This window comes from Triturus cristatus, chromosome 8 (genome assembly GCF_964204655.1).
Source record: "Triturus cristatus chromosome 8, aTriCri1.1, whole genome shotgun sequence".
Lineage (NCBI taxonomy): Eukaryota > Metazoa > Chordata > Amphibia > Caudata > Salamandridae > Triturus > Triturus cristatus.
The window spans coordinates 27914229-27939512 of record NC_140591.1 but is presented as its reverse complement, the minus strand read 5'-3'; the positions used below and the strand labels follow the sequence as shown (position 1 = coordinate 27939512).

Below are 25284 nucleotides of genomic sequence, written 5' to 3'. Positions count from 1 at the left end.
ATCGTGGTAGCACTTTTTGGAGCCCTCACAAAATGTCTCGCCAGACCAGCGCATGCACTGGGTCAGGCGAGACCTAAAAAGGGGTTCTGTATCTCTGTTGCGGAATCACTTGACAAGGAGTTCCATATTTTGCCGCCCCGACCGTGAAGTATCTGCCCCCCGTGCGAGCCTTCTTGAAGCGAGGTATGCAGAGAAGCTTTTGAGAATTGGATCTTAAGGATCTAGACTGCTTGTAACCGCGTAGTCTTTGTTTTAGGTAGCTGGGGCATTTACCATGTGTGGCTCAGAATGCAAGCGTCAAGGCCTTGAACTCGATTCTTTTAGCCACTGGTAACCAGTGGAGCTCTTTTAGATGCAGAGAGATAGGTTCGCGGAAAGAAACCCGCCTAATCAGTCTCGCAGCTGCATTTTGTACCATCTGAAGACGGCTAATTAGGTACTTTGACAGGCCAAGATAAAGGCAATTTGCATTGTCCAATCTGGATGTTACCACGGCAAGGACCATGATTTGTCGGCATTCTTCTGGCAGCAAATGCAGGAATTTCTTCAAGTTTTTCAGTTTACAGAAACAAGTAGCTGAGACCTGTCGTATCTGTGTTGAGAATGAAAGATCGGCCTCCCACTTCACACCCAGATTTTTTACGCAGGCTGCAGGGAAGCGGGGAGGTCCCATTTCCAATGGCCACCATAGAGCCGGTGATGGAGGTGGCTCTTCAATGCACCTAACTGAGAGATGTATCTGTCAGGATATTTTCTGCCGAGATGCCTGAGCCTACATTATCAGCTCATCATAAACCATCTGTAACTACTCACCTACCAATTTCCTTCTGACATCAGAATATCTGGCATGTGGCATATTGGCCTGTGATCTTGCCTCTGTGTCCATCTGAATTTTTAAGCAAGTCACAGAGCTTGACATTATAGGAACAATCTTTAATGCAAACTCTGCCAGAAGGAAACAACATCACAAACAATGTAGTAAAGGAATGAAGGGTGCTTTGTACGCTTTAAGCATACCTCTTTTCTGCTGTTTGAATGGCAAATATGGATAAATTACTAACCTGTGATCCTAGTTCTCTTCCAGGGGTACACTCATCAAAGTCATGAGCAATGAATAGTCACGCCCACATGCAGGGACCCCGGAGCACATACAAAATACATATATATGTATGTTTAATAAAATATATGTACATATACACATATATAAACGTGCAGCCTAAACAAATAGGCTAAAATGCCAAAATTACATGGGATTTTTCATTTTAAAATAAAACCATATCTATTTAGCACTTCTGTAACAAAGTACATGCACCCCTTTGCTGTTTCAACATAGCCTTTATTTTCAAAGAAAAGGCAAAGTTGTAGCAGGCAATTAGCCCAGATTCTTCATAGAGAATCCACAATCGAATAACACTGGCGTCGTGCCTTTAAGACTTCCAAAACCTCATTGCTCTCATCACACGCCACAGGTGAGTTAGGTCAAGTCTTTTTACAGCGCACCATCATATGCATTGATAATAAGGAGGCAGAGTGCTACTATATTAAAGGTATTCATTCGGGGAGGCGGGTAGGTTGCTTATGACTTTCATGAGTATACCCCTGGAAGAGAACTAGGATTACAGGTAAGTAACTTATCCTTCTCTTCCGGAGGATACTCATCAATAGTCATAAGCACCGAAAAGAATAGCAAGCCCATCCCTAGAATCCGAAGGACAATTCACCAAAACAGGTTCCTTAAAGAGGCTTGCTCAAACTGAGCACCCACCTGAGTGTCAGAATCTAAACAACAGTGGCGAGCAAAGGTATGAACTGATCGCCATGTGGCAGCATTACATATCTCTACAATGGGTACATTTCTGAGAAGGGCCATGGTGGAGGCCTCTCCCTTGGAGGAATGAGTCTTTGGTCTACCAGGGAGTTGTCTGTTAGCTAGCTGGTAAGATAAGGTAATGCACAAGACTATCCATCTGGAGATGGTTTGTTTGGATAAAGGAAAACCAGTGAGCATGGGACCATAATTTACAAATAAAGGGTCCAATTTCCTTATGCCCTGGGTTTTACCTAGGTAGAATTTCAGAACCCTTTTGAGGTCTAGAGAATGCAACACCCTCTCAGGAGGGGAAGAAGGGATCAGGAAAAAGGTAGGGAGTGTAATATACTGATTCATATAAAAATCAGAAACAACCTTAGGTAAAAAAACACTAGGGTGGGTTCTCAGGACCATCCAGTTGACATGGAGAATGAGATAAGGTTCCTTGGAACACAGAGATTGTATCTCGCTAACTCTGCGAGCACAGGTAATGTCCACTGAGAAAGCAGTCTTCCACAACAGGTGCTGCAGGAACACTTTATGTAGGGGATCAAAGGGAGGACCCATTCATTTGGAAAGGACTACATTAAGCTCCCAAAGGAGAGAGGGAGACCTAACCAGAAGAGAGACCTTTTCAGCCGTTCAAGGAAATCTTTAACCACAGGCATTTGAAAGAAAGAAACCTACATGAGCTATTTCCTGTATGCTGTAATGGCTGCCAAGTGCACGTTTATAGAGGTAAACTGAAGACCTGATTTAGCAAAGTACAATAGGTAGGGAAGAATAATCCATTCCTGTCCTAGGATGGGATTATGGCCATTGGTGGTGCAATAAGAGGTAGAACTGCTTCCATTTAAAAGCGTATGACTTCAGCGTAAATGTTCATACAGTCCGATGGAAGACCTAGATGTCCATATTGGAGGACCTCAGGAGCCATGCCGTCAATCTCAGAGATGGAAGGTTGGGATGAAACACCCACCCTCTGAGTTTGGATAGTAGGTCCAGACGGCACGGCAACCTCCTGTATGAGGTCTCGAATAGGCGAAGAAGCCGGATATCACCAATGACAATGCCAATCCGGTGCGATCAGGATCATCCGTTTGTTGGCCTTGTAGAACCTGTTGATTAACAGAGGATTGAGAGGAAATGGCAGAATGGCGTAGACTAGTGTCTCTGACAACTGATCAAAAGCGCATTCCCTCTGGAGCCTGGTTGGGGATATCTGCATGCGAAAACGCAGCATTCTGTGTTTGTGGCATCCGCAAACAGATTGAAGTCGGGAGATCCTCATTGCTGAAAAATGTCCTGTGCGACCTTGTCATTTAGCAACCAGTCATGAGCTTCGACGAAATTGTGACTTAGTGCATCCGCATGTACACTGAGGGTGCCTAAGAGGCGGATAGCAGATATTTTCTCACTAGTAACAATCTCCAGATGGCTTGGGACTCTAGCGACAGAGGTCTGACCTGGTTCCTCCCCGTTAGATCAGGTAGTACATGGTTGTGGTGTTGTCTGTGGACTAACAGGGATCGTGCCTAGATGGAAGAGAAGAATGAATTGAACGCTAGATGTACAGCTCGAAGTTCCAACACATTGATGTGGCAACTCTTCTCTGCTTCTGACCACAACCCCTGAACTTGGAGAGGGCCCATGTGGGCTCCCCATCCCTGGAGGGAGTCGCCCATGATGATCGTGTGACTGTGAAGGTCCTGGTGGAAAGGGAACACATACATAAAATTCAATATATTTATTAAGAATTTGGATCTCCAAGGAGGTCCACATATGCATAATAAGTATAATAAAATACAAGCTCAGTTCATTTCTTAGTCCATCGTAGAGGTATTGAATCCCTTTAAAGCCGGTTCTGAGTTCTCCTTCACACAGCAAGATAAATATGTCCACAAGCAGATGAATACAATTATCCCAGATGACCGAGATGTAAGTAAAGGTAATCATCATTAAAACAGGCAAGCAAATTACAATACCATTATTAAGTCCTTTACTACAACAAATACCTCAAGTTTGAATCCATACTGTGTGATAGCAGCTTCACAATAGATACCATTTTAGATAAAGTGAATCACGTACCAGCTACAAGTTAAAAACAGAAAGATATTCTAAAGAAGCTAACATATTTATAACAGACAATACATTTTCCATTAGCAACAAAACATAAAAGCTAAATATATCCCAATTTGTGTGCAAAAATGCATTTAAATAGCAGCAGTCACTTTTAGAATATTATGCAATATTATGCGATAGCAGCTTCTTGAGAGGATCAATTATAGATAAAGAGCATCGTATAGCAGCAAAAGTTATTACCAAAGGAAATACCAAGGAAGAACTAGCACAATTATAACTAACAATTCCTTTGTCCCTTAGCAGCAAAGGTTAGAAGCACGGTATAGCCCAGTTTTGTGTAAAGAGCAGTTGAATAGCAGCCATGAGCAAGATACAATCCACCCCCCAAAACAATGCGACTACTCCACTCGCCTTGAAAATACAAATGCCCAGAACTTGGAAACAACCCCTTTCATCAAATGAGGATGTGGCATCCAGCCAGAGCTTAATTTTTAAAATATGAAGTGCAGGTGCTCAAATGTTTGCCGGAGGCCACACCCCTTGTCCCCGGCTCCACCCACTTCCTTCACTAGCTCCACCCACTTCCTCTATTGGCTCCACCCACACCCTCAACTGGCCCGCAAGCCATAAACCGTGAAAATGTCACACATGTCCTCAGGCCAGAACGCATGGAAATGTTACACATAAGCACCCATGCCATAAACCATGGAAATGTCACACATAAGCAAGCACCCAAGCCATAAACTGTGGAAATGTCACACTTAAGCGCTTAGGCCAGAAAGCATGGAAATGTCACACATAAGCGCCCAGGCCAGAAAGCATGCCATAATCCGTCACAAATAAGCATCCAGGACAGGGCTAGGCCAAAAAACGTGGAAATGTCACACATAAACATCTATGATCCGGGGCACAAAGCATTGAAATGTGTCACATGTTGGCATCCAGCCGGGGTGTGTTAACTTCCAGCCACAGTAAACCAGTGCTTAATTTGTAAAAACATAAGTGCCAGGACCCTTTTCAGGAGGCCATTGCACTTTGCACCACGCATTTTCCCTCCCTGGCAGTATTGCTAATAGCATAGCAGTACCAACACAACTAGTACACATCACTCATCTAGAAGTGTGACAAATCAGACTATTTCAAGTCAATTAAAGCTATAAAAATGGTCTGTTGCTGTGCTTAACTCAAAATTAGACAGACAGTGCCACCAGGTGCCAGACTTTCATAGGTACCGGAATATAGGTGTTGAGAATTAAGTACCGGTACCAAGCACCGGAAAACACCAGCTGAAATTAAGCGCTGGGTGCTGCCCTTACTGCACTGCTTTATTTGTGCCAGTTGTTGCAGGTGGTGGTAACAAGCCCTCGTTTTTGAAGACCTGGACTTATTGTTCAACAGCAGACTAACTTTGAGTATGAGCAGGAGAGAGAAAGGTGAAAAAGATTGAATGGCGGAAGAGAAGGGTAGGGAAACAGAGATACAGCGAGAAAGCCGGCTTGAACAAGAACACACAAGAGAAAATCACGCAGAGTGAAGAAAGAGCCATGATGAGGTGGAATCAAAACCAGATAGCCTCTGTAGTTTGCAATACTGGCATTCAGAAGTTCTCCCAATGGTCTCGAAAGACAAACTTTGGGCCCCTGCATTTCTTTTTTTCACACATTAAGCCCTAACTGGCAACAAGGCCTCATCCTCACACTTTCAGGTTCCCATCACCAGCTGAGCATGGGACCAGAATACAAGATGGTTCAATAGGTCAAGGGCATCGCGCTCAATTTGTAAGGTCATTAATGAGACACTTCTCCTGACATATAAACGATATTTACAGTTCTTCTGAAGCTGGAAAGAAATCTGGGCCTCGCAGGTCAGTCGGGCAAAGAGGGCTCCTGGCTGAAAGCATTACTAGTGGGCAACGCTTCAGTGTGTTTCTGGAATTGATCAAAGTTTGGCTGAAGCCTGTAGTTTCGGCCGACTATGGCTAGAACTGGCGATGGCTGCTGCCTTTTACCTTCTGCCTCCACACCGCCTGCCAGAGCCCCACAGCCTATCGCCTGCCAGAGCCCTCCGTGCATAGCTGCCAAGGTTTTAGATTGCTATGTGTGACTTTTCTATAATTTCAGAGCAATTATGAGTGACATTTCAAAGACTGGGGGGCATATCAGCAACAACCGGCGATAATTATCTCTAAGAGCACTTAGCGCTAGGATAATTATCGCCGGCTAGCGTGGATTTTTATCGCTGAGATAGTGTGCTATTAGCAACGCTTATCTCAAAAGCGATAAAAATCCTCACACTAACTGCCTAACGTGAGATTATCGCTGGAAACCCAGCAATAATCTCAAGCAATGTGGCGTTAGCTTGATGATTGGGACTCACAAACTTAGCCATGATATCCACCTTCCATAGGATATCATGGCTAAGTCAGTCCTGAAGCAGGTGTAAGGAAAGTAGCGATAACCCCTGTTATAGCATGGGGCTTGATGACAGGAGAAATGTCGCTTAGCTGTCATGTCAGGTCAGGAACGCCCACTTTGCATCTCATTAGAGATGCAAAGCTGGGCGTTAGGAATCCCCACGCTAAAGCAAGGTTTCACGCGTTAGATTCACAAGGTCTGAAGAGGGATCTCTTTGTAGTTGACATCCTAGAAGTTGAAGAAACAGCAGAAAAAACTTGAAGTACTGAGCAGAGCTCAGGGAGACTCCCTTCACACAACGTGCGGTAGAAAATCTGAGAGCCTAAGCCTCTGAGGAGAACATTCTGGTGGGTGCTGTCGCCTGATTGGCTGCAGTTTGGACTGTAATAATCACTGTGATAGTCATAGCTGTGGAAGTTTTTTCCCTTGTAGCTTAGGCTACTTTACTTCCTGGTTACCAGGGTTTTTTGGTTGTTATATGCATAATTATTGCTTTTCTATGTACCGTGGGACTCCCACTCCGACGACGGGGAATGATTCAGGCATGTGAATCTATGAAAGACACCCGAAGTACTGGAGAAGTAGCGATAACAGGGGTTATCGCTACTTTTCTTGCAGCTATGCTTCATAGCGTGGGGCTTGATGATAGGAGAAATGTCGCTTAGTGACATTTCTCCTGTCATGTCAGGTCAGGAACGCCCACTTTGCATCTCATTAGGGATGCAAAGCTGGGCGTTAGGAACTCCTACGCTAACGCAAGTTTTCCCGCGTTAGCGTGAGCTTCCTAATTAGGTGATAGAATTATCGCTGCTTTTGTGGACGTTTTCGGCCGAAAAGCGGCGATATGCTGATATGCCCCTATGAGTGACAGTTTCTCATTAGCAAAATAAAGCAATGACGGCGAGGGAAACATATAAACATCAGAAATTGCACCTATTTGCGCAACAAGAAACTTATTAGCATTACGTTAAAAGGATAATTATTAGTATATGCGGCCTCCTCCTGGCATCACTTGAATTCAGCTCACATAGGCTGCTCACTTCCACCTAGCCTTTCAGCCTCTGCTTAGATTTATTTGTATAGTGTATACAAGCGCACATGCTACCAACACGCCCTGTGGAAGCTTGTATTACAATCACAGCTTCCTTTCAAAATCTCTGGAATTTGATAATCACCCGACTCCAGGTCGACTTCCACACACTTTTCCAGCAGTGGGTTCACCGTCCTGCGTGAACTGAGGTGAGGTCTGTGCTGTTGTGGTCAGCGTCGCAGGAGGTCTGAGCTGAGATGCTGCTGGTGTTGTGCTTCTCTCGGTTTCTAGGTAGTGGGCCTCCTGGCGCGGAGACACTAACAGTCAGACTCAGTGCAATGGTGTTTGTTAAAGACAGTGATCAGGAGTGCCACCCGAGCCACCGGGCAAGTGTCCCCCTCGCGCTCAATACCTCTTTTGTACCACCTGACCTTTTTAGTGTATATGCCACAAACATTTCCACCTGGAACATGGCAGTGCTCTAAGAAACACCACGGCACGTGTGCCCTACGTCATTGGCAGCAGAGTGGGTCAAGTGAGAGGAGTTGAGTGTCAATGATTGGAGGACAATACAGTGACAGTTACGCACATTTATAATATTTCCATCTGCTCAGTTAAATAAATATATTAACATAACTATTGCCGCCTGAAGTAGTTGGCAAGGGGACAAGCTACGGTAACTGCCACCAGCGTCATGAGGCTGCACTGGCAGTCTGGCACCATACTCTCGCTGCAGCCGTGGTCCTTCCAGATTCGTGCAGCAGGAATCATGAGAGGCAGCATGGGCACCAAACTCTCCGGCGCCCCGCTCTAGACCCAGTCAAGCCGGGCAGCATAATCTGATGCAGGCAGTGGCACTGTAGAAGGCGATAAAACAAGCAGCCAAATTTCACAACTATCCCGCCCGCTCTCACTTTTGGTGCCTATAGTCCTAGCTCAGCATTCCGATTGGGCAAATCACGGGACACGCAACGTGGAGGGTAATTGTTAATGACGTCTTGCAGGGATTGACACTTCAAAGCTTCTAGAAATCCTTTCCCCCCTGTCCGACGGTGTGAACCCCGATGGACCCCCCAATAGTAGTCACCCGTGCTTACCACTTTCCCAGGCTCGGCACGACCATAATTCAATTTGCTGAGGGCGGCGGCCATAGTAACAGACACAGCACGGACAGGCCAGTGCGAGGCCAGCACGGCGCGCCCGAGTCCCTCGAACCAGTAGCCAGAGTTAAGTTAATGGCCCTACCGTAAGACTCGTGGAGGGGGGCGCCTCCAGGCCTTCTGTCCCAGATTTATGGCGTCAGCATGTGTTCCTCTGCTCTGCCAGTTGCCGCCTCCAGCCCCGACATTACATGTGATTTGTTTGGGCTGTGTCTGGACGGACGGCTCTTCGTGAATATGCCCCCAGTTCTTCCGATCTTTCCTCCTTCACTCCCCGTACCCAGCTGCCTTCTTTGCAAACTTCCCGCTCTGGCAACAGGACCGGAGTTGACGTCCCCCCCTCCCCCAGCGGCGCCGCGGGCAGAATTTGCTTTACATCCCGCCTCAGCGGCGCCGCGGGCGGGCATCAGAATACATTGTAGCAGCAGTGCTGTGCAGCACAGTCAGCCTGATAGAAGCCCGCAACTCAGCTGCAATCACCACAAGCCAGCAGTAGCAGTGCGTGCAGGCCACAGCCTTGATTGGAGTGACCTGTAATTTACGAGGCGGCAGGGGCCCTGGCAGTTTCAATCTGAGTGTGACAGTGTGCCTCATAAAGCGGGCTGCTGCTGCGGCATCCAATTTGTACTATTTTAAACACAATCGCGTGCAATATCAGCTCTTCAAGGGGAGACCCGCGAGAATTAAGTGAACAGCCGATATCGCAGGTAGACCCGGCCCTGAAAAGAAGTGCCGGTGCTTAGCACCGGAAAGCACCGGCACAAATTAAGCACTGCATCCAGCACTTTAGGGATTCTTAGCGAGGATACTTGTCTGGCCGTGGGACAAAGTGTGCAGAGGAGAGTCCGACAATTGTTGCTGATTGAGGACAACCTCTCCTCCGAAGGACAAACTCTTCCATCTGGGGTATCCAGAACAGCACCCAGATAGTGAAGTCTTTGGGTTGGATTGAGAATTTACTTTTTGTAATTGACTTGTAGGCCCAAACGACCTAGCACTCAAATGCAGGATTGGAAGTTTTCTTGTAGTAGATGAGGAGACGAGCTCTTAGGCAACCAGTCGTCCAGGTACGGGTAGATGAAGATCTTCTGCTTCCGCAGGAAGGCTACTGCCATCGTGATACTTTACAGAATGTTCGGGGGCTGTCTTGAGTCCGAAAAGGAGGACTTTGTGCTGTAAATGCTCAGATGCCACCTGGAACCACAGGAATTTCTGATATTTCCGGGAAATCAGTATTTGAAAATATGCGTTCAGCAATTCGATGGAGCACATCCAGTCTCCTTGATGGAGCTGGGGAACAATTCGATGTAGTGCCTGCATCCTGAACCTCTCTTTGTGGATAAACTTGCTTAAGTGTCTGAAGTCATGTATAGGCCTGTACTCCCTAGTTGGGCCCTTCTTTAAAACTAGGAAGTAGCAGGAGTAGAACCCCTGTTGTAGCTAGGGCCAGGGAACTTTTTCAATGGCTTCTCTTTGTAGCAGAACAGCTACCTCTGCCTGAAGCAGGTCTTGCTGATGGGACAACGTTCTCCGAGGTGGAATTGCCAGGGGCGGGGATTTGAATCTGATTGAGTAACCATTCTGCACAATATTGAGCACTCACTTGTCCTTTGTAATTTTTTTGCCACTCGTCCAGATGTGCCATGATACTCCCCCTCCCCCCCACCAGAGTGGGAAACAGAGCTGGGTGGGGGAAGCAAGCGTTCATTGTTTGGTCGGTTGCTTAGCAGAGGAAGCTAACGTTCTGGCAACTCCCCGTCCACGTCCTGGCTGATGCAGATGGTAGTGAGCCTGGGCCGGTGATGGTGTTACGAGGACCAGTGAGGTTTTAACCCTCTCTTGATACTGGCGATGGTAGTAGGGATGGTATTTGCGTCTAAAGTCCATGCGCTTCTCCAGGCCCACTTCCTTCAGAGTGTCGAGTTTAGATTTCATCCTCGCCATTTCGTCACTGGCATGGGTGCCGAATAGTGAGGTTCCACTGAAGGGTAGGTTTAGGATCCTGTGTTGGGCTTCAGGTTCCAGACCTGTAAGTCGTAGCCAAGAGGATCGTCTAGCGCAGATGCCATGACAGTAGCCATGGGCTGCTAGGTCCGAAGCATCAGCTTCCGCACTAATCACCTGATTTGCTACCAATCCCCCTTCTTGAAGAATCTCTTGGAAATCCTGCTGATCTTCCTTTGCCGGTTGCTCTGTGAACCTACCCAGAGAGTCCCATAGTGCCCTATCATATCTTCCTAGAACCGCTTCATATAGAAAGCAGAGGTGTTACACATCCTTTTCCAGAGGGAGTCTTTGTTATCTGTCCTTATCGGGTGGCACTGTGGAGGAGGATTCCCCAGGATGAGCGTTCCAGGCCACTGCCACTATGAGTCAAGCGGTGGATCGGACCTCATTGAACGGTGACACCCTGGCTGAAGGAGACGTCGACAGTATAGGCAAGTAATCTCCAACAGAAGATCTTGATGTCTCTGTAGATCAGGAGGGAGAACTATGTCTATGTCTCCTCAAACCTCAAAAAGAGTGGGAATGACGAGATCTGGAAGGCGATTGCCTGTGAGGGGTCCTAGAGCGAGCACTTATTTTTGTAGGATACTGAGGCCTTCTTGGAAACCTTTGGGGAGATCTTTTGACCGGTGTCAATGGAGGATGAGCGCCAGCGGAAATTCTGGAAGGCAAATATGTCTGTGAAAAGTACAAACCCGCACTTTGTCTTGGTACTCTCCATTCCTTTGCACTTTAAAACCAGCGTGGCATCTGCTCTCAAGCAGGAGATGCCTTCAGCGTAATCTGCACATTGCCGAGACCTGGGGAGGGGCGATGCCCCCAACGTTGAGCGCCTGCATCCGTCGGCGGCAGCGATCTCAACATCAACCTTTGTTGAGGAGTTGTCGACGACAGCCGGTGTAGCGGTGGCGATGTTCTCGATGCCAACTCCAGTCTAGACTTAGACGTCGACGATCCTTGATTATCAGGAAGTGAATTTAATGTTGATTTTTCGGCCAATAGGTCTAGGGCCGAACGTCTCGACGGCGACTTTACCTTTGATGTCATCGGTAGCTGCAGAGGCCTTTCTGACATTGATTTCGATGCCGACAATGAGCAAACAGGTATTTTTGACCAAGATCTTCTCTACGTCGATGGGGAGACAGAACGGTGCCTTCTTTTTTCCTTTCAGACCGTACTTGAGAGAAGGGCTCTCTACTAGGCTGTTGGGAACCTTCCAGGCCACTTGTGGAGCTCACCTCTTACATAGCATGCAGCTTGATTCTTTTCCTGTCAAACAGAGTCCTTCTTGAAAAAGGTTGACAATAATAACCTTTGTCTGGTTGGTGAGAAGATGGCAAACACACAATTCAGTCAGAATGTAGGTCAGATGTTGCCATCTTTTTTCCTTACGGAGGACACTTGTTGAACAAGGATGGCATTTTAGACTAAAAATAAGCAAAAAGTCAGAAAAAACGAGGAGGGTAGTATAGCTGGTACCCAAAAACAGCAATTGAAGGACAAAAAAACAACTTCTAAATATCAATAATTGACAGAAAGTCAAAAACTGACAAGCTCAATGCTCCAGGATCCTCACAGAAGGAGACGGAAAAAAACTGACCTAACTGTCCCCTGTGGGGCAAGATTGGAGCATGGAGGTATTAAAGGCTTGTTGTGGTTTCTATATGCAGCCTATGGGTTAACTGCCGATAGGTCTGGGGCCGAACGTCTCGACGGCGACTTTACCTTCGACGTCGTCGGTTGTCGCATATGCCTTTCCGACGTGGATTTCGATACGGACTGTGAGCACACAGGTATTTTCAACGCTGATCTCTCTGTCGATGGGGAGGCAGAACGGTACCTTCTTGTTTCTTTAATGCCCCTGTGCTCAGACCATACTTGGGAGGAGGGCTCTCTAATAGGCTGTTGGGAACAATCCAGGCCACTTGTGGATATCACCTTTCCTGTCTCTTGCAAAGCATGCAGCTTGATTCTTTCCCTGTCACATAGAGTCCTTCTGGAAAACTGTTGACAATAATAACATTTGTCTGGTTGGTGAGAAGATGGCAATCACAGAATGTGGGTCAGATTTTGCCATCTTTTTTCCACACAAAGGACACTTGCTGAACAAGGCTGCCATTTCGGACTAAAAATCAGCAAAAAAGTCATAAACAAAGAGGAGGGTAGTATAGCTGGTACGCAAAAACATCCAATGAAGGTAAAAAAACAACAACATCTAAATATCAATAATTGACAGAAAGTCATAAACTGATGATCTCAATGCTTCAGGATCTTCACAGAAGAAGCCAGAAAAAGAACTGACCTGTCACCTGTGGGGCATGATGGGGGCATGGAGGTCCTAACGGTGTGCTGTGGTTTTTCTACGCAGCCTATGGGATAACTGCTTGCTATTATTTTGCCAATTTCTTTGAAAATAAAAGCTATGTTAAAACAGCAAAGGGGTACATGCTCTATGTTACAGAAGTGCTAAATAAATCTGTTTATTTTAAATGAAAAATCCAATGCAATTTTGCCATTTTAGCCTATTTGATGGTTTAGGCTGCATGTTTATGTGTATGGAAAATGCTACTTACCCAGTATGCATCTGTTCGTGGCATGTAGAGCTTTAGATTCACATGCTTTGCATTAGTCTGCCATCTAGTGTTGGGTCCAGATGTTTGCACTTTGTTTTTCTTCGAAGAAGTCTTTTCCAGTCACGAGGTAGGTGACTCTTCCTTTCAGTGATAGTGCGCAATGACATCGACTCCACTGCTAGATTGTTTTCCCACAGAGGGTGAGAATGGAGTGAGTACGAGTAGAACAGAGATGTCTATCTGTATGTATCTAAGTAAGATATTACTGCAACAGGTATAGGTACCCTGGAGGGCGGGTGGGCGCATGTGAATCTACAGCTCTACATGCCAAGAACAGATGCATACTGGGTAAGTAGCTTTGCATAGACTATACAGCAGTAATCTCCCAAAGCGGTAGCTAACCTGTAGCTGCTGCAGTCGTTTGAAAGTGAGTACGAAGAACTACCTGGCCTACATTAGCTTGCTGTTTTGCTAACACATCTACACAATAGTGTTTTGTGAATGTGTGAGGTGTAGACCATGGTGCAGCTTTACAGATGTCAGCTATGTGAATGTTTCCTAAGAAAGCCATCGAAGCCCCCAGTTTGCAAGTGGAATGCGCTCTAGGGGGAATTGTTAAAGTCCTTTTTGCTTTTGCATAGCATGTCTGAATACATTTGACTATCCACCGTGCAATACCCGATTTAGAAATGGGATTGCCTTTGTGAGGTGGAGCAAAAGCAACAAAGAGTTGTTTAGTTTTACAAAATGGTGTTGTCCTTTCTAAGTAATAAAGAAACGCTTGTTTAACATCGAAGATGTGTAGAGCATGTTCTGCCACATAATCTGGTTGAGGAAAGAACACAGGCAACGCAACAGACTGGTTGATGTGGAAGGCATAAACTACTTTGGGTAGAAATGTAGGGTTAGTACGAAGAACCACTTTGTTTTGGTTTACTTGTAAAAATGGTTCTTCTATGGTTAATGCCTGAAGCTCACCCACTCTCCTCAGTGATGTGATAGCAATAAGGAAAGCAACTTTCCAAGTGAGAAATTGCAGTTCACATTTATGCAATGGCTTACAGGGTAGACCCATTGTTCTGGTAAGAGTGTGTGTCCCTCCCTGTTTCTGTTTATAATACATGGCTGTCATGTTTTTATTTTATTTTTTATTTAAAAGGTTTCATATAGCACTGGCTGGACCCAAGATTATCAGAGCGCTTTACAGGATTTCGTAATACAGAATAATAGTAAAACTTTCGTACATTGAGGTAATGAGGCTTAGCAATTAGAGAATTTAAGAACGTTTATTATTTTTTTTTTTTGGTTGCTTTGCCTACAAGGTAAGTTTGAAATGCTTTGAGCGCTAGAAATACTGCTAGCAGCTCTAGGTGTTTTATGTAAAGTTGCTTTTGCTGTTGACTCCACATGCCCTGAGTTGTGTGAGTTTGGACATAAGCTCCCCAACCAGTGAGCGATGCATCTGCTGTTAGCACTGTCTGTGGAGCTGGGTCGATGAAGGGCCGCCTTTTGGAAAGGTTTTGTGGATTCCACCATTGCAGAGAGCGAGGAGTGCGGCCGTCCACCAACAGTAGATCTGATAATTGACCCTGCGACTGATTCCACGGTCGTGCTAAGCATTCCTGAAGGGGGTGCATTTTAAGTCTTGCATAGGGAACTATTCGGATGCAAGACACCATCATTCCCAGAAGCTGAATGAATACTCGAACTGGTGGTGAGGCTGGAACTGGGAAAGCAGAGCCTGAATGTTGCGGATTCAGGCTGGATTGGGACAGGCTAGAGTTTTTGGTGTATCGAGAGTGGCTCCCAAGTACATTTGCGTGTTGGAGGGTTGGAGATGGGACTTCAACAGATTTACTGTGAATACAAGATTGTGGAGCCGCTGTTCTGTTTTGAGAGTGTGTGGTAGACACTTTACTCGTGAACTGGCTTTGATCAGCCAATCGTCCAAGTATGAATGCGTTCTCTTCGCAGATGAGCTGCGACTACTGCCAGGCATTTGGTGAATACTCTGGGAGCAGTGGTGACTCCGAATGGAAGCACTTTGAACTGACAATGTTGTCCCGCTACCACAAACCTGAGATATTTGGGATGTATTGGAATCTGGAAGTACGTGTCCTTTAAGTTTAAAGCAGAAAGAAAGTCGCCTTGCTGAAGGAGTGGGAGAACTTGTTGGAGTGTCACCATGTGAAAATGATCTGATTGTATATACAGATTTAGATCTTTGAGGTCTAGTATAGGCCTGAGAGCGCTGACCTTTTTGGGTATGAGAAAGTATAGGGAGTATACGCCAGCCTCTTGATACTCTAAAGGGACTGGCTCTATAGCTCCTTTCTGCAATAGAGAGAAAACTTATTGTTTTAGTAGGTTCAAATGCTCTGGTGACATTTCGTGTGATCTTGGAGAAATGGATGGGGGTTTGTTGGTAAGCTCCAGGCAATAACCAGATCGTATAATTCTAGAACCCATCTGTCTGAAGCTATTGTATTCCAGATGGGTAGAAATTGAGAAAGATCCCCCCCTGACAGGTGTGAAATGATCGGGGTGGAGGAGGCAAGTCACTGTTTGCGGGCTGCAGGGGAAGTACGTGTTGCCTTACATTTACCTCTTCCCTTGCCATTACTGCCTTGAAATCCTCCTCTAAAGCAACCTCTGGAAGAGGGTGACCGAATGTTGCCTCTGTAGGAGGCAGAGGTATTGGCCAAGGATATGTTCTTTGAGCCCCCTCTGTAAAAAGAGCAGCAAAAGGAGCCTCGATCGGAAGGGGACTGCAAAGCCCCCATGGATTTTGCAACCTCTGTCCTTTTTTTTCTTCTAAAGTAGTATCTACTACAGGTCTGAAGAGGCGTTCCTTATCGAAGGGTAGATTTAAAATAGAAGCTTGGACTTCAGGTTTAAACCCTGAAATTCTGAGGCAGGCGTGTCTTCTTAAAAGAACGCTAGTATTAATTACGTGAGCATCAGTATCAGCTGCATTTAAAGCACACCTAAAGGATGTATTAGAATTAGATATAAGCTTTCCTTCCTGAATTAAATCATTAGCTTTATTTTTATGTTCCTCTGGAAAGAATTAGAGCAATTTTTCTAGCTTGTCGTAATGAGCCAGTGATTGGCTGCTTGTGCAGCTACTCTTTTGCCAGAGGCAACTATAAGTTTGGATTCCTTATCAGGAGGATGGGCACCTCCTGTGGTTTGGGAATTTGCTCTTTTGCGAGCATTAGAGACCACTAGGGAGTCAAAGGAAACTTGACCCTTGATGTAGATTGGGTCTGTAGGTGCCGGCTTTTATTTTTTGTCTACTTTAGGTATGACAATCCTCGCATGCACAGGGTCCTTAAAAATTTTGTCTGCCTGTTTGAGCATACCCTTGAGCATGGGCAGTGTGTGTGTTGCTCTTTGAGCGGAACTTAAGGTCTCAAAGAAAAAATCCTCTTCACTTTGTGAAGTTGGACCCCATGATATTGCGATGCCCTATTGAGTAACTCTATGTAACCTACATTGTGATCTGGTGGAAAGGGTTTTGAAGGGTATAGATAAGGATCATTGTCTGTATTAGGATCTGTGTTGTAGTCAGTCCATGGATCAGGACTAATGTCCCCTTGTAAATACCCATCATCTTGGTGGTCAGGTGACTGTTTTGAATTTGTAGGAGTAATTAACAAATGTGCGCCAAGTAGGGAGGGAGGGAGGTGTAAGAGGAGAGGAGGAGGATTAGTACCAACATTTCTCTTTTTAAGCGGAATGTGGTAAGCTTCCTCCATCTCTGGCTTCCGTTTCACTGGCAGTTTTACGTGAATATGTCCAGTTTTTCGATTAATTACTAGTTGTTTTTGTTTCTGGTCCGTGTTGGAAGGCCGGACGTCGAAAAGAGGCTTCTTGGATTGGGGAAGAGCTGTCTTGTCTTTCGGCGCTAGAATTTTCGGTGTTGAAGGTTTCGGCTCTGAAGATTTAAGTCTGAGTGCCGAAGGGATGGTCACAATGACGTGCTTGGATTTCAGTGCAGAATGTTTTGGTTCAGTGCCCGACTGGGGCAAAATCGATCCCAAGCCAGAAGGTTTTGATGTGTGTTTCAGTGCTGAGCCCGAAGGCGGGGCATTCGAAACCGGTACTCGGTGCCGACCTCGGCCTGAAGGCAGAAGAGGGACCGAAGCCTTTTTCTACGTCAATTTTGTGGGCAGGAGAGTATCAGTACTCACGGTACGCTGACCCTGCGTAAAGTCTTCTTCCATGTCGGAGTCATCTTCGGACACGGAAATGTGTTCCTCGGCTCCTTGTGCATCGAAAGCTTCAAGGTCGGAATCTTCTCAGAAGCGATGCGGTGCGGAGACGCTTTGTTGGTGCATTTCGTGACGTCGAGCCCGACGATCACGGAGAGTTCTCTTGGATCGAAAAGATCGGCACGCCTCACAGTTTTGTTCGTCGTGTTCCGGGTATAGACACAAGTTGCACACTTCATGCAAGTTGGTGCGCGGATACTTTGCGCGACACCTGGGACTGAATTTGAATGGAGCTTGTTCCATCTACTGCGAGTGGACCAGACATGGTTAGGCCCAACGGCCCTCCACAAATTTTCCGATCAAAGACTTTGAACCGATACGATACGCGGAGGATGAGAAACAAGATCGAGAAACAATACCGTTGAGGGTAGTGGATTGTGCACCGAGAGAACCAGAGAAACGGTGTCAAAAAGGAGCGTAGCAATTCACATCCGAACCCGATGGTGGAAAAAAAAAAAACAATCTAACAATGGAGTCGATGCCCATTCGCACTATCAACGAAAAGAGGAGTCATCTACCTCGTGACTGGATAAGACTTCTTCGAAGAAAAACAAAGTGCAAAACATCCGGACCCAACACTAGCTGGCAGACTTATGCAAAGCATGTGATCTACAGATCACATGCCTCGAGAGAGAGAAAACACACACACACACACACACACACACACACACACACACACACACACACAAAGCTACTACGTACTATTTTGTATATGCTCTAGGGTCCCTGCATGTGGGCGGGACTATTCAGTGCTTATGAGTATTCCCTGGAAGAGAATTATCAGGCACTGTGCGCTTTTTGTTCTGAATTAATTTCTATCTTGGTTTTAGTGTCTTATGTTTGGGCTATCAGCATCCATTGAGCGCCATATGACAACACCCAGGCTGCGATCTCCCCACCCTTTGTATTCTTCTGTTTTTCTTTCATCAATATTTGCTTAGAGATAGCTTCCCCTCCCACGAGTCCCTTTCCGAACCATACCAGGGCTGCACCCTTTTCCTTTGCCCTTGCAAATTTCAGACAGCGGATCATCAGTGTGAGTCCACAGGCTGTGTCTCCGTTAATCACGAACTGGGTATGGAGTTGCAACTCACAGCATGTCCATTTATGTCAGGAGCCACATCGGAAAACACTGAGGAGGCAAAGCAGGAGATTCCCGTCCCGACAAGCTTCCAGACTACAATTCCCATGAGCCCCTGCCGAGGCGCGTCGATGACGTCAGCGCGACGCGAGAGGAAAGGTATTTCCGGGACTGAACACTCCGTGTAGGTGCCGGTTACTCCAGACGCTGAGGAGCACTCGCTGCCGAAGGTCCGGTAAGGGTGCGGTTGCACCACATCTTGTTATCTTTCGTATTCCCGTGTGGCAGTGCTTCGCAGCGGAAGCGGCAATATTCCTTGTGACGCAGAATTCTCCCGTTGGCGGAATCCATGACAGGATTCTTGCGGGAGGATTTATCTTTGTTTTCTTCCGTGGAGCCCCGGCTGGGGAATCTGTCCCCGGATAAGAAAAGAGCACCCGCGCAGTGGCGTCTGCCCAGCGCTCCACTTTCAGCCAACCTTCTTTTGGGTCACGTAAACCCTCCATGACAAATTACCGTGATGTGACCAACCCGAGAAAGTGTAAATCTGTACGCTTAGGAACTTGTGAATTGCTGGCATAGGAACTTGTGAATTGCTGGCAAACTAAAGACATTATAGTGCTGAAAGATTTAAAGGTGTGAGAAGTATCAGACCTTGGTGTGTTGACATTTATCATTTCATTAGTAAACACGCCTGGAGTGGCGTGTTGTGTGACATAGCAGTACCCAGTGAATGTTATGATTTATGAAGTAATCCCTCAATAGAGGGTGCTGTGTTTCTGTTATTTGACTACAGGGGAACGTGCGTCTCTGTCAGCCCTGCACTCCTGTACAGTCCAGCTCCCAGCCTCCTGGGGTAGGTGTTGATACGTCCTTGAGGGGGTCACGAGAAGTAAGGGGTGGGACCGCTCTTGCTAAAACAAATGTGGTTCTTGTTTTTAGATACGAATGAAAACTGCTAATTCAGACTGCTGGCAAAACAAGCAGAAGTCTTTTCTTCCTTTGCAGGTATACTTCATATGCCATCGGTGCCTTCCTGATATAAGTGGTGACATAGTATATAGTTTATGTGAGTTCATTATACCGGAGTGTTTGTACTCTTGTTCACAGGTCTCCCTCCCCGCTGTCCCCATCCTTCCCTTCCCCCGCTTGATCACTCCATGGAGTCTGTGAACATAACCCAGACCGTGGTGGTATCGAGAGGTGGACCATAAAAGCAACGTACGACTCCGAGGATTCCAGGCTGCGACAGAGTAACCAGCCCACGGATACGCATCCTCCCGGTCGTACATTGAATATGGCCACGTTAGACGACGTTATGACCGCCCTAGCCCTAATGCAGACCGAACTCGCGGCCTCTAGAGCAGAGACCGCTGCCCTGCAAGCAGTAGTAGAGAGGATGCAGCGGAACCCCTTTAATGCAGGCCCTGCTCAGGCAACACATACAACTCCGGTAGTAGTGGAGATGCCAACCCCCATTCCCTTGGCCCCTCCGGAAAGGTTTTACGGGGACAGTAGTAAGGTCCAAGTGTTCTTAACCCAAGTGATGTTGCACTTCACCTGCAAGGTCAAAGCCTTCACCACCAACCATGCCCGGGTGGCATTCCTTCTCTCGTATTTGGCAGGGGATGCAGCACAATGGGCCGTACCATTAGTGAAGAGAGATGACCCTCTGCTTTACGATTGGGACTCCTTTCTCAGAGACTTTGAGAAAACCTTTAATCGCAGGACCGCCACGCTTTCAGCGGACCGAGACCTATTGGAGTTGCGTCAGGGAAACAGAGATCTCATCACGTACCTAAATGACTTTCGACGGTTGATTGCCGAGACCGAATGGCCCGAATCCAAACAAGCGGCGCTTTTTCACCAGGGGCTTAGGGACGAAATGAAAGATGTCTTGGCCCAGATAGACCCCCAACCTACCTCATGTGAAGACTTAATAAGCCTTACATTACGTTTGGATCATCGCCTAAGCGAACGTAAAGGGGATCGCAAGAAAAAGGAGCGTATGCCCCCTCGATACGACATGCCCTATCGTGGAGAAACCCCCTCAACCAACAAACCTGAACCCATGAATATAGGAACGGTACGGGCCTCGCTCACCGCCGAGGAGAGAGAACACCGTAGAAAGACTGGCCTTTGTATTTACTGTGGCAAAAAGGGCCATTTTATCCGGGAGTGCCCTTTGAGAACAAAATTCGCACGTCCGGAAACCAGAAGATCCTTGTCAGCCGCCTCTTTGTCGACTGCGGGAAACGATCAAGCTGGAGGACAAACGAAGGGACTTCTTCAAGCAGAACGTACATCCCTTCATTAGACCGGTACCCTCTTAGCGGGAAAGACCACTATTTTCTGAAACTAGATCTTCATATCCAAGGCAAATGGCGGCCGGTGCAAGCCATGCTTGACTCGGGAGCAACAGGTTGCTTCATCGATCATGAGCACACGGTGGAATTAGGCCTTGAGCTACTCGAGAAGAACATGCCGGAAGCGGTGTACGCAGTGGATGGGAGACGTTTGAAGGCGGGTCCCATTAGGTTCTGCACCGAAGAATTGGAAGTCCTCCACGGGAAACACCACTGTGAAAAACTGGTCTTCAATGTTATCACCGCGCCGCAGTATGGAATTATCCTAGGCCTACCCTGGCTGAAGAAACACAACCCTTTGGTGGACTGGGAAAAACAAACCTTGACCTTTACATCCGACTACTGTCAACGTCATTGCAAACCAATCCTCGTTCTCCCGGAGACCCTTGAGACAGAGACACACCACATTGCTACTGCAGCGGAACATCCAGTGACACTACGCGAAGAATATAGGGATTACGAGGATGTGTTCAATGAAACCATGGCCGAAACACTACCACCTCACAGACAGTATGACTGCCAGATAGACCTATTGCCTGGGGCAGTGGTACCAGCAGGAAGAGTGTACACCCTGACTGAACCCGAGAACCTCCATCTCCGAGAGTACCTGGATAAATATCTAGCCTTAGGGTTCATTCGGGTATCTAAATCACCGGCAGCGTCCCCGTTGTTTTTTTATACCTAAGGCCAATGACGAGTTACGCGCCTGTGTGGACTTTCGCGCCCTCAACGCCATTACCGTGAAGAATCGGTATCCGCTACCTCTCATCCCTGTCCTTTTGGAACAAGTACAAAAGGGTGTGATTTCTACCCGTTTAGACCTAAAAGGGGCCTATCATCTGGTACGATTGCGACGGGGAGATGAGTGGAAGACGGCGTTTAAAACCCGTTACGGGCTATACGAATACCGGGTTATGCCCTTTGGCCTCTGCAACGCGCCTGCCGCCTTCCAATACTTCCTGAATGATGTGCTGCGAGAATTCCTTGATCGTTTCGTGGTGGTATACATAGATGACATCTTGATCTACTCTTCATCTATTGAAGCACATCGATCCCATGTTCGTACCATACTGCAGGCTCTACGCGACCACCTACTGTTCTGCAAGATCAGCAAATGCGAGTTCAGTGTCACCACCGTGGAGTTCCTTGGGGTAATGCTAACCCCTTCCGGACAGGAAATGTCCACAAGGAAAATACAAACAGTAAAGGATTTGCCAATTCCTAAGACGGTTCGGGACAGTCAATGCTTCCTGGGCTTTGCCAATTTTTATCGTCGTTTTATAAACCAGTTTTCCAAATTGGCCACCCCCCTCTCGCGTTTATTACAGAAGAAGGTGGTGTTTCAATGGAACGAGGAAGCACAAAAGGGATTTGAAGCCTTAAAAGATGCCTTTACATCCACCCCGGTGCTGCGACACGCCAATCCCAACCAACCATATATCGTAGAGGCGGATGCTTCCGAATATGCGGTAGGAGCAGTCCTTTCCCAGCGACATCTAGAGACTGGTCAGATGCATCATGTGGCCTTCATGTCACGAAAATTAAACCCTGCAGAGCGTAATTATACAATAGCTGAAAAGGAACTGTTAGCCATCAAGAATGCATTCCAGGATTGGAGGCAGTACCTGATGGGCTCCAAAAACGTGGTTACCGTTTTTACGGATCATCGCAACCTGCAATTTATGGCAGCAGCCTGACACCTGTCTCCCCTTCAGCTACGTTGGATGCTCTTCTTTGCTGAGTATAACTTTATCGTGACGTTCCGCCCAGGAAGTGAAAACAAAAAAGCCGACGCGCTGAGTCGCCAGGCCTCTCCCGACACTTCAGAAACGCCATCTGAAAACGCCATCGTTAATCCCAAGAATGTGATAAACGCCACAGTCACGGAGCAATTCCTTAGGAGTGTAGCGCTCAACATTGCCAACGCCAAATGGAAGGTCTGGTTGGGTAATAACAAGGAGTGGTCAGTAAAAGGGGGGATCCCAGTACGAGGAAATCAAATACTGGTACCCATCCTTCGCTTGAGAAAACAAGTATTCGATTGGTGTCATTCATTACCCAGTGCAGGACATAACGGCACCGAAAAGACCAGAGAGCGAATCCTCCGACAATTCTGGTGGCCCACAGTCAGGAAAGACGTAAGAACCTGGGTTGGTGAATGCACGGTGTGTTGTCAAATGAAGACCACACACGCACGACCTGTGGGCCTCTTACAAACTCTTCCTACACCTGTCAGTCCCTGGAAACAGATATCCCTGGATTTTGTGGTCGGGATGCCCCCTGACAAAGGGCACACAGTGATCCTAGTTGTGGTGGACTATTTAACCAAGTTAGCTCATTTCATAGCCTGCAAGAAAATCCCGACAGCCGGTGACTTAACCAAAATGCTGCTGCATAACGTGGTCCGTCTACACGGATTGCCTCAAGTGGTAATATCGGACAGGGGGGCCCAATTCACTGCACATTTTTGGAAATCATGGTGTTCGGCTCTTAAGATCACATCCAACATTTCCACCAGCTTCCATCCCCAAACAGATGGCCAGACAGAACGGGTCAATCAGACTCTAAAACAATACCTCAGATGTTATGGGGAGGTTGCAACCGAAGCCTGGGTCGAACATCTATGGTTGGCAGAAGTGGCATATAATAGCGCCATGCATAGGTCCACAAAACAAACGCCTTTTTTCTGCACTTATGGCTTTCATCCTGACTTTACTCCCTTCCAGCATCCTGTGGGCCAGGAAAATGTGCCTGAGGTACGGGAACGGATAACTCACATCCAAACAACATTGCAAAAGGTACGCAAAGAATTGCTAGAAGCAAAGAAACAGTACAAAGCACAGGCAGATAGACATAGGCGTGAAGGTCCATCATACAAACTAGGCGATTATGTATGGCTATCAACCAAGAACATAAGGTTTAAAAGATACAGTATCTTTAACCCTCGCTACATCGGCCCGTATAGGATATCGAAGCTAATCAACCCTGTGGTAGTGAAGCTAGATCTACCTTCTTCCCTGCGCATTCATCCCGCTTTCCACATTTCCCTCCTTAAACCGGCAAGTTCAGGGGCGCGTATAAAACCAGCAACCGTTCTGGTAGATGGGGAGGTAGAGCATGAAGTACGAGGCATACTGGATTCAAAAATCCACTGAACAAGGTTGTGGTTTCTGGTCGCCTGGAAAGGCTATGGTGAAGAAGAGAATTCATGGGAGCCAGCTAGGTCCGTCCACGCTCCTAGATATGTGCGGATGTTTCACAATAGTTTCCCTCATAAACCTTGCCTCTGTCAGTGTTCTTCAGGAGAGGGATGTACTGTCAGGAGCCACATCGGAAAACACTGAGGAGGCAAAGCAGGAGATTCCCGTCCCGACAAGCTTCCAGACTACAATTCCCATGAGCCCCTGCCGAGGCGCGTCGATGACGTCAGCGCGACGCGAGAGGAAAGGTATTTCCGGGACTGAACACTCCGTGTAGGTGCCGGTTACTCCAGACGCTGAGGAGCACTTGCTGCCGAAGGTCCGGTAAGGGTGCGGTTGCACCACATCTTGTTATCTTTCGTATTCCCGTGTGGCAGTGCTTCGCAGCGGAAGCGGCAATATTCCTTGTGACGCAGAATTCTCCCGTTGGCGGAATCCATGTGCGGGAGGATTTATCTTTGTTTTCTTCCGTGGAGCCCCGGCTGGGGAATCCGTCCCCGGATAAGAAAAGAGCACCCGCGCAGTGGCGTCTGCCCAGCGCTCCACTTTCAGCCAACCTTCTTTTGGGTCACGTCAACCCTCCATGACAAATTACCGTGATGTGACCAACCCGAGAAAGTGTAAATCTGTACGCTTAGGAACTTGTGAATTGCTGGCATAGGAACTTGTGAATTGCTGGCAAACTAAAGACATTATAGTGCTGAAAGATTTAAAGGTGTGAGAAGTATCAGACCTTGGTGTGTTGACATTTATCATTTCATTAGTAAACACGCCCGGAGTGGCGTGTTGTGTGACATAGCAGTACCCAGTGAATGTTATGATTTATGAAGTAATCCCTCAATAGAGGGTGCTGTGTTTCTGTTATTTGACTACAGGGGAACCTGCGTCTCTGTCAGCCCTGCCCCCCTGTACAGTCCAGCTCCCAGCCTCCTGGAGTAGGTGTTGATACGTCCTTGAGGGGGTCACGAGAAGTAAGGGGTGGGACCGCTCTTGCTAAAACAAATGTGGTTCTTGTTTTTAGATACGAATGAAAACTGCTAATTCAGACTGCTGGCGAAACAAGCAGAAGTCTTTTCTTCCTTTGCAGGTATACTTCATATGCCATCTGTGCCTTCCTGATATAAGTGGTGACATAGTATATAGTTTATGTTTATGTGAGTTCATTATACCTGAGTGTTTGTACTCTTGTTTACAGGTCTCCCTCCCCGCTGTCCCCATCCTTCCCTTCCCCCGCTTGATCACTCCATGGAGTCTGTGAACATAACCCAGACCGTGGTGGTATCG

The 25284-nt window shown here is 47.0% G+C and overlaps 1 protein-coding gene across 3 annotated transcripts in view; it reads right to left on the bottom strand.

Moving 5' to 3' along the window:
- LOC146799877 (uncharacterized) overlaps positions 1-25284 on the bottom strand; it is a 217651-nt gene that overhangs the window by 2609 nt on the left and 189758 nt on the right. The gene's annotated exons all lie outside the window — the stretch shown is intronic.